At 44.9% G+C, this 9292-nt stretch overlaps 1 non-coding gene across 1 annotated transcript; it reads right to left on the bottom strand.

The window, feature by feature from the left end:
* Nucleotides 1-233: 233 nt before the first annotated feature.
* LOC126031973 (small nucleolar RNA SNORA51) lies at nucleotides 234-367 on the bottom strand. Its single transcript, XR_007503776.1, has one exon. It is a non-coding gene; the product is annotated as a small nucleolar RNA SNORA51 (small nucleolar RNA).
* Between the last annotated feature and the right edge of the window lie 8925 nt (nucleotides 368-9292).

The following is a 9292-nucleotide window of genomic DNA, read 5'->3' as shown; positions in this document are numbered from 1 at the left end:
AACTCCCTACCACTGCACTATCACTCCAGGCCCTGTTTTTTGTTGTGGTGGTTGTTGTGGTTGTTGTTGTTTTTAGGAAATCATTCCTGGCTCTACACACAGAAATTGCTTCTGGCAAGCTCAAGGGGCCATATGGCATTCCAGGGATTGAACCCAGTTTGGCCGCATGCATAGGAAATGCCCTCCTTGATGTGCTATTGCTCTGTCCCGTCTAGACTCTTTTCTGTTTGTTTGTTTGTCCCCCAATTCACTTATACAGACCAGGCAAAGGACCTGTGTTGAGGTGTATATGGGGTGCATTTACTGTACCTCCTCATTCTATACAGTCAGTGTAAAGAACACAGCCTGTGGTAAGAATTGGGAGGCCTTATCTTTTCTTTTCTTTTCTTTTTTTATTTTTTATTTTTTTTTTTGGTTTTTGGGCCACACCCTGTGACGCTCAGGGGTTACTCCTGGCTATGCGCTCAGAAGTTGCTCCTGGCTTCTTGGGGGACCATATGGGATGCCGGGGAATCGAACCGCGGTCCGTCCTAGGCTAGCGCAGGCAAGGCAGGCACCTTACCTCCAGCACCACCGCCCGGCCCCCTTTTCTTTTATTTTTAATATATATTTTATATATTTAATATATTTTTAATTTATATAATATTTTAATTTATATATACAAAATCCTTCATCAGTGCAATATTTCCATGATCAATATCCCAAGTGTCCTTCCTCCCCACTCCATACTGGCCTGTACTCTAGACAGGCTTTCTACTTCCCTCATTCAGTCACATTTTGTTATGATAGTTCTCATTGTAATTATTTCTGTGACTGCACTGGTCCAGGATTTCCATGCCAACAGGGAGAAGTGACCCCAGGTGGGGATCAGGGTTGCACCAGGTGGGTTTCTTGGGATCTGAGTTCTGAACAAGGAGGGATACCATTTTGTAAAAGCCACATGGCAGGTGGCTTCTCAGGTTCTGATCAGGGAAAAACACCATTTTATAAGAACCACATGGTGTAAGTCACATGCTAGGTCTTCACAAGCCTATTTCTATAGACCCCACCCTGTACTATCAGGCCATATCAGGAAGCCTATCAGGGAAGGACAAGGGAGCAGTAAGGTATCCCTAGACCAGGGGTCTTCAAACTATGGCCCGCAGGCCACATGGGGCCTGCAGAGGAGTTTGATCCGGCCAGCCAGCAGTGAGCACTGTTTGGTTGCCAAGATACCTGCCAGAATATACACTCAGTGTCATGGTTTCTCAGGGATGACATCACCCACCTCCGCCCACTGCATGTTGTGTGCTGGGAGGGTGGGCGTGAGGGCGGTGTTGAGAGGGCGTTGCTGATGACGTCACTGGAGGGCGCCAGACGCCGAGTAGTGAGGAGTACCACATGTGGGTGACTATATGATGTAAAAAGGCACCTGCTCCACCCCCAGGCAACGTGGTGTCTGTGTGCTGTGCCTGCCTGTCAATAAGGTTTTCCTCCACTCCCTCCACTGCCAAAGGTCAGTCAAAAGTGCCATAGAAATAAATTTTTGCCAGATGGGGGGTTCTTCCCGATTGGGTTGTGGGTGACTCATATGAAAATTCCCCTTTGGGGGTGATGAGGCGTTCAGTGCTGAAATCAAAGTTAGGGGGTGGGCGGTGGTTGGGAGGTTAGGGGTTCGGTGCTGAATTGCCCATGTGGAAAATTAGGGGTTCGATGCTGAAGCATTTTAAAGGGGTTACATTGAAAATTTTATATGCATTTTGCAATTCCTTTTCAATGTTCACATGCTGATTCCGAACATATCAATTTGGGCATTATATAGGGAGATATAACTGAACTATCAGGAACTGAGCTGATCTGCTTAGAAAAGCCTGCAAGGGGTAAGTGTTCACATCAGGGACTATGGGGGTTCATACACTGTGTGTATATATACACACATATTTGTATTTCACTAATATCAGTTTGGAATCCCTAGGAAACAATGATGTCAAGAAAAAGAAAAATTGACAGCAAGTGCAGGATATTCAAAGAACAGTGGACTTACGATTACTTTTTTATGTGGTACAAAGAAAAAGCTGTGTGTCTGATATGCCAGAATATAGTTTCTGTGTTCAAAGAATACAATTTGCGACACCACTATCAAACTCAACATAAAGATAAATATGATTGTTTGGTTGGAGAAGTGAGAAAAGATAAAATATTACAACTGAAACATACACTGACGACTCAGCAAAATACTTTTGTGAAGCAGAAGCAGTTAAATACTTCCTCACTGCGGGCAAGTTTTCAAGTTGCCAAGCTAATAGCATGCAATGGCAAACCATTTGTGGAGGGAGAATTTGTTAAAGAATGCCTTATTTCTATTGCCAAAGAGATGTGTCCAGAGAAGGCTGATTTATTTAGTACAGTGAGCCTTTCTGGAGTTACAATGACACGAAGAATTGAAGAAATGGGAGAAAATTTGCTGCACCATTTGCAAAACTCTGCAAAGAAACTTTGCTATTTTTCCTTGGCACTCGACGAAAGCAATGATGTTCGTGATTCTGCCCAACTTCTCATTTATATGCGTGGGACAAATGAGTATTTTGAAGTCACAGAAGAGCTTGCTGCACTGCAAAGTATCAAAGGTACAACCACAGGAGTGGATATATTTGAAAAGGTTTGCCAAACTGAATGGTTTGGAGCTGGACTGGGTTAAACTAGTCAGTGTAACAACTGATGGTGCTCCTAGCATGGTGGGGTCTAAGAGAGGAGTAATTGCTCACATTACACAAGAGATGGACAAACATAACCATCCTCATCCAATTGCCATACACTGCCTCATCCACCAACAAGCACTGTGTTGAAAATCACTGAAGTGGGACTCTGTTATGAAAATTGTGGTATCTTGTGTTAATTACATTAGAACTCATGCACTAAACCACAGACAATTTCAGGAATTTCTATCTGAGGCAAATGTTGCCCATGAAGATGTTCTGTACCACACAGAAGTCCGTTGGCTGAGTAGAGGGAGAGTTTTGAAACGTTTCTATGACTTACTGCCACAGATTACAACTTTTCTACTTTCAAAAAACCAAGAAGTTTCAGAGCTCAATGATGCAGAATGGAAATGGCACCTTGCCTTTCTGACAGATATAACAGAGCTACTCAACAGTTTCAATCTGCAACTTCAAGGCAAGGGGAAGCTCATCTGTGATATGGCATCGCATGTGAAAGCATTTGAAGTAAAATTAGGCCTTCTCATCAAACAAGTACAGGAGGAAAACTTCAGTCATCTCCCAACAACTCAAACCCTGTCAGCGGACAAATCATTGGTTGCGTTCCCAAAGGAAACATGTCTGGCTTCACTAGAATTATTGCAAAAGGAGTTTCAGTTTAGATTCAAAGAGCTTCATCTCCATGAACAGGACATACAGCTTTTTCTGTTGAGATTGAAAATGTCCTTACAATTTACCAAATGGAACTGGCTGAACTGCAGAATTGTGACTCTCTGAAAGTCGCATTTAAGTCAAGTGACCTTTTGAATTTCTATGCATCTCTCCCCTCTGAGACATCCAAATATCAGGAACCATGCACTCAAATGGTAACCATCTTTGGTAGCACTTATGCCTGTGAACAGACTTTTTCAAGAATGAAACATCTGAAATCTCCAACCAGATCAAGATTAACTAATGCCCAATTGCATCACTTGTTACGGCTGGCAGTGACAAATATGGAACCGGACATTGACCATCTCATTAGGCAAAAGTAGGCCCACAGTTCCCATTGAAATACTGGTGTGTGATCTGTTTATTTATAAATGGTTTTTATTTTATTTATATATGTGCAGTGTGAGTAGGAATTAGTAGCTCATATAGTCCAGCCCTCCAGTTCTCTAAGGGACTATAATCCGGCCCCCACTTTAAAAAGTTTGAAGACCCCTGCCCTAGACAATAGCCAATCATTTTAAAGATCATTAGAAAGCTGGAACTTCCCAAAAAAGAGATAGACATCTATGCACACTCCCTTTTAATGACTTCTAAGGTGGTGAACTCTCTAGGGAAAATATGAAGCAGGAAAGTCATCAGGAAAGCTTCCAGAGGAATAGGGCAAAGAAGGGCCATGGGAATTCAATGAGATAAGGTCATTAACAATTGGAAATTACACTATGTCTATCTATCCCAGAGGTTGGGACAAGTAGCAAGAATTAATTGGACATTGACATTTAACAAGGATGGATGATAGAAGGAAAGGAGCAAAAATTATGGCTTCCCTTGGTAATGTTAAGGATAAAAGAATTAGCACCCGGTGTGGGATTTCTTCATCTCTGTCTCACCCAGTGCAGGAAAGGCAACTGTAGTTTAGGGTTCTATGTTGTTCTCCCCACCCCAATAGTTGTTTAAGCTTCAGAATTGAAAAGAAAGCAGAAACCTCCTTTTTCTTCGCAGTGAAGCCACAGCCTGAATAAGATTATTATCACTTTTCTTATTAACATTATCTACAAAGATGTACAAGCACAATCCTTCACTTATTCATTCACTTACTCGTTCATTATCTGCTGGACCTACTCATTCATTACCTACTCAATACCTGCTGAATATAAATATACATAGTGCTCCAGTTCAGAATTGAGCGGTGGGAAGCACTGTTGTGTATCTGTTGCCTTCAGTCCGCAGATTCAGCAGACTCAGCTCACAGGACCAGGGCAGAAGGCAGGTGCTACCGCTGACTGCAGCCATGACTGTATAGTGACTGCAAGACGACCAGCAAGAATGAGTACCCTCTTACCCAGACTGGATGGGAAGGGGTGTGTGGGTCAGGCCCTGGGGATTCCTCCCTATACTTTGACTTGTGGGATTTATTTAGGGCTTCTGGTTATGCTCTACTAGATTCCCTCCTTCTGAGGCATACGTGTTAAAAGAAGTTAAAAGAAGTGGATACTAACCCATGGGCTAGCGTTCTGGGAGAGGGAAGTTGCCCCAAGTGCATTCTCATTTTATGCTTGTACAGAACGGAGTTCCCCAAAACGTGGGAGAGAAATTTTCACTGCAGGATATAAGTATGTGTCAGAGAAGCCATCTGGCAGCACTGAGAGAGCTGGGCCCTTGGGCTAAGGATGGCAGGTGGAGTCAGGAAAACAAAGCTTATTAACCTTCATTAATTATTCAGGGAGGGGGAGATGTCACCCTATGCCCACTTTCTGTGTAACCTTACCTGATAGTAAGACCTGCCCATTTCTGAGAGGGGTCCTTGCTAGGTAACGAAAGGATTGCCTCAGGGACAGGAAGAGAATTGTTTCAGGGATTCTAGGTTTGGAGAGAGATTCAGCAAGGGAGAAGCTGAAGAGTGCTAGCAGGATGGAGAGTTAGGAGAGACAAGGTTTAATGCAGGGCTGATTATGGATCCAGTGTAAAAAGTTATGATAGAAGCCACACCTGTTGGCTAGGACCCTGAATAAATCTGCATATCTCCTGAAACCTGATTGCTGTGAGTCTTTTCCTTGAAGTTACCCTGAGCCCTCAGATTCACTGACTGAAGCAGGGTGGAGGAGCATGGCCCAGGCTGACAGATAAAGGCCTCACCATCATCCATCACCATCCAGAACCCCATAATTAATCTGTTTTACTACAGAAGTCTCAGGCAGAGTTTGGGGAGTGCTGTTAATCTGAGCTTTCTGGCCCAAATATCAGTAAGGCTTTTAAGAGACTGTGCCCAGACTAACTTCCTAGTGGGGAGATCAGTTAAGGTAAATAAGGAGGGAATCAACAGCTCAACTGCCTTAAGATGCCAGTGTAAGCCCCATAACCCTATACCTCTTCTTTGCCCAATAACTGAAGGGGAAGAGGCACTTAGGACCATAATAATGAAGGCAGAAGTTCAGAAAACAGACTCTGACTGCCCCTGGACTGAGAGGATGACCACCTTGCAGGGAATACAAAGCATGGGCATGTGCTTCTTACCCATCCCTGGAGGGGCCACCAATGTCCCCTTCTCTTACCCTGACTATAGCAATGAGACTGTAGAGGTTAATATAGTTGCATGGGGAAGTAATCCTCATCGGGACATGGCTAAATAGGACATGGCTTTGTGAGTATCAAAGAACTGATCCCTGTTTTTGCAAACCCAGATTAATTTTTCATCATAGTCATTCTCTCACCCCAAGTATCATACCTGGTGGGAGAGAAAAGGTGAGAACAAGTTGAACTCTCCCATCAAGTGGATGCTGATCAGGTTGTACGCTGAAGTTGCTCTTCAGAACAGGTGGGGACTAGACCTAGGCTCTGGGGGAACAATGTTTCTATGCTAATAGGTCAGTCATCCCTGAGACACTGCAGCAGGTGAAAGCTAGTTTGCAGGAGCAGGAAAGGTGACAGAAAGACTGCTACCTGGTATGAACAGTGGTTCACTCACCTGGGAAAACCTACCTGATTAAGTCCCAGTATGTGCCCACAAGTAGGGACAAGGATGAGGAACCTCAAGGAGAGTCAAAGATTTGACTCAGGTCCACAAGAAGAGAAGGGAATATTGGAACCTGAGTTCTGAACAAAGAGGGATGCCATTTTGTAAAGGCCACATCGCAGGTGGTTTCTAGGGTTCTGAGCAAGGAGAGATGTCATTTTGTAAGAACCACATGGTGTAAGCCACATGTTAGGTCTTCAGGAGTCTATTTTTATAGACCCCGACTTGAGCTACCTGGCCATATCAGGAAGCCTCTCAGGGAAGGACAAGGGAGCAGTAGGAAGGTATCCCTAGTCAAAAGCCAATCATTTTAAAGATCATCAGAAAGCTGAAACTTCCCTATATAATCTTCCTCATGACCTTGGGGTGGGGCTCATCTCCTTCTGGGGATGGCCCTGGCTGGCCAGTGTAAGGGTCTTGTTGGCAGATAGATTAAAGTATTAAACTTTATTCCAATTGTGTGGTCTCGTCCTTCTACTCCGGACCCTAGCAGGGTCTTCAGTTTCTTGGGCGTAACCCAAGCTTTGTGCTCAGAAATGACTCCTAATGGGGATCTGACGGCCATATGGGGTCCCAAGGGCCAAATATGGGTTAGCTACCCACAACGATGACTCCAGACCCAAAAACACTTATTTAAAAAAAAAAAAACACTTTGTATGTTTTGCACCACTACCAGAGGTGCTCAGGGCTTACTCCTGGTGGAACTTGGTGAATCATAGTGGGTGCCAGAAATCAAACTCAGGTACGATGACTCCAGTTCCCCAAATTGCTTCTTTCACAAGTGACCATTGCCCAGATCTTCTCCTACTTCACCAACCTGCTGTGTATTGGCTCATTGGCGCTGCTTCTGTTCAACTGCTTAGACCCTCTGGAAGTTAAGATGTAAACCACCGCCCTTGTCCTGACCCAGCCCTCTTTGCCCTAACTGGTGACATGCCCCTCCTGCCATAGCCCTGTTTACTTTCCCCTTCCAGGTGAAGCTATAGAGCATGCTCAGAATGAGGTAGAATCAAAAGACGGCAGCACCTGAAGTATCATCAGGATTTCATTGAAGAAATAGTAGCCAAAGAAGGGCCTTCTGCCCACAATGAACTCAAAGTAGGTGGTGTACAGGATCCTAGTCAGTGGGGGGACGAGCTACACCTAGTGCCGCCCACCTCTCTGGAACCTCCATCTGAGCTAGTTAGCCTGAGATGGGAGGAACCTCAGATCCCAGGAAAGATAAGGGAAGGAGCCTCATGTCATTAACATGAGAGGGGCGGAGCCTTATCTCAGGGAGCTTGCAGGAGCAGGGATGGAAGCTGTGAGTTCTGCGCCCACCTCCAGAGGGTAGTCGAAGCAGTTGAATAGAAGCAGCACCAATAAGCCAATACACCGCAGGTTTATGAAATAGGAGAATATATGGGCAGTGGTCATGATGTAAAGCACCAGCTGCTCCTTGAAGTCCTTCGGGAGATGGCGGGTCATGGCGGGAACATGGATGGCTGGTGGTGGGAGGGTCCAGCTCCAACCATGCCAAATTGCTGTGGCTGACAGAATGGCTTTGGGGGTACGCTTCTATCCAGAACAGGGGGTTCACTGGCTCATAGCTGGCTGTGAAGTGACACCTGCCCAACTGAGCTCTCCACTTTGCTTCACCTTTCGCTTGATGGTAGGATTTTTGGCCTCTCAATCCTAGACAAGTGTGGTCAGATGATGGCTTTGGGGCTCCCTATCACAATAAGATCTCAACCTGATTCTAGGAAGAAGTTAGGTTTTGTCCTTGCTTTGCTGAAGAGAGGGAAGGGAAAGAAATAGAGATTAGAAGATTCTCTGGGATGCAGGGTTTGGGGATTCAAACTTGGTCATTGATGCCCCCCCCCAAAATACTGCTGGGTACCAAACTTTGTGTGCTAGACTAGTTACTTGACATTCACATCATGAATGGGAATGAGAGGGTGAAATAGGGATGGCTCCTTCTCAACATGTTTTTACATAAGCACATGGCTGCTTGGGGACCATATGAGATTCCTGGATGGTGGGGGATGGGCTTTGTGCAGTGAATGTGGAGATTCTAGGCTTGTACCTTGTTGGGTTTGGGTCCAGCTGTGAAGAAGTGTCTCTCCAGCTCAAGAATGGGTTTTGCTGGCTATGGAAGCTGGTGCTGCACCCCCAGACAATGGCTATGGGGCAGAGTAATAAATCTGGGAATGCAAAGGAAGGAGATGAAGTATGTGAGGGAAGCTACAGATGAGGCCATAGAGGCAACATCTTGAGAAGGTTGCTTGGTGGCTTCTTTAAGCTGAGCAGAAAAGTTTTTATGATTTATGTTTTGGAACAAGGGTGTAGTTGACATTATTCAGGTATGGAGCCACAACACAGTCTTCTAGGTTGGCCTATATGACATCAGATGGAAGTCACAGTTTCTCCCACCAGAAACATTTATTCAGGCTGGACCACTTCCTGGTAAACAGGCTTCAGTGAGTGGGGAGCTCAGCAGAGGGATCCTCTTGAGACCCAACATCTCAGGGATCTGTACACAAATGTTGAAGTCTCTTTTTTGACTTTGGTGTTTGGTATACCTACTGTGCTCAGTTATGACTCCTGGCTCAATGCTTATGTCTGTAATTGCTCAGAGATGCTAGGGACTGGACTGAGGTTGGTCATATAAAAATTTAGGTGAACCCCTTAACACTATCTCTCCAGTTCACCATGATTAAGTTCATATGTGGCAGAAAGTTATTTCTACCCAAGCTTAGAGTGGAAGGACTTTGAGACATAGTTCCTGCTCTGGTCATTCTGATCTGGTTAAATAATGCAGCAGTGAATGGGCAGAGAGGAGCCATTGTTTCAGCAGCAGCTATATGAGGAGCAGCCCCAGATAACATGAGGGAAG

Source organism: Suncus etruscus, chromosome 15 (genome assembly GCF_024139225.1).
Source record: "Suncus etruscus isolate mSunEtr1 chromosome 15, mSunEtr1.pri.cur, whole genome shotgun sequence".
Lineage (NCBI taxonomy): Eukaryota > Metazoa > Chordata > Mammalia > Eulipotyphla > Soricidae > Suncus > Suncus etruscus.
Note: the sequence above shows the minus strand (reverse complement) of the source record. Positions and strands in the feature narration are given on the sequence as shown.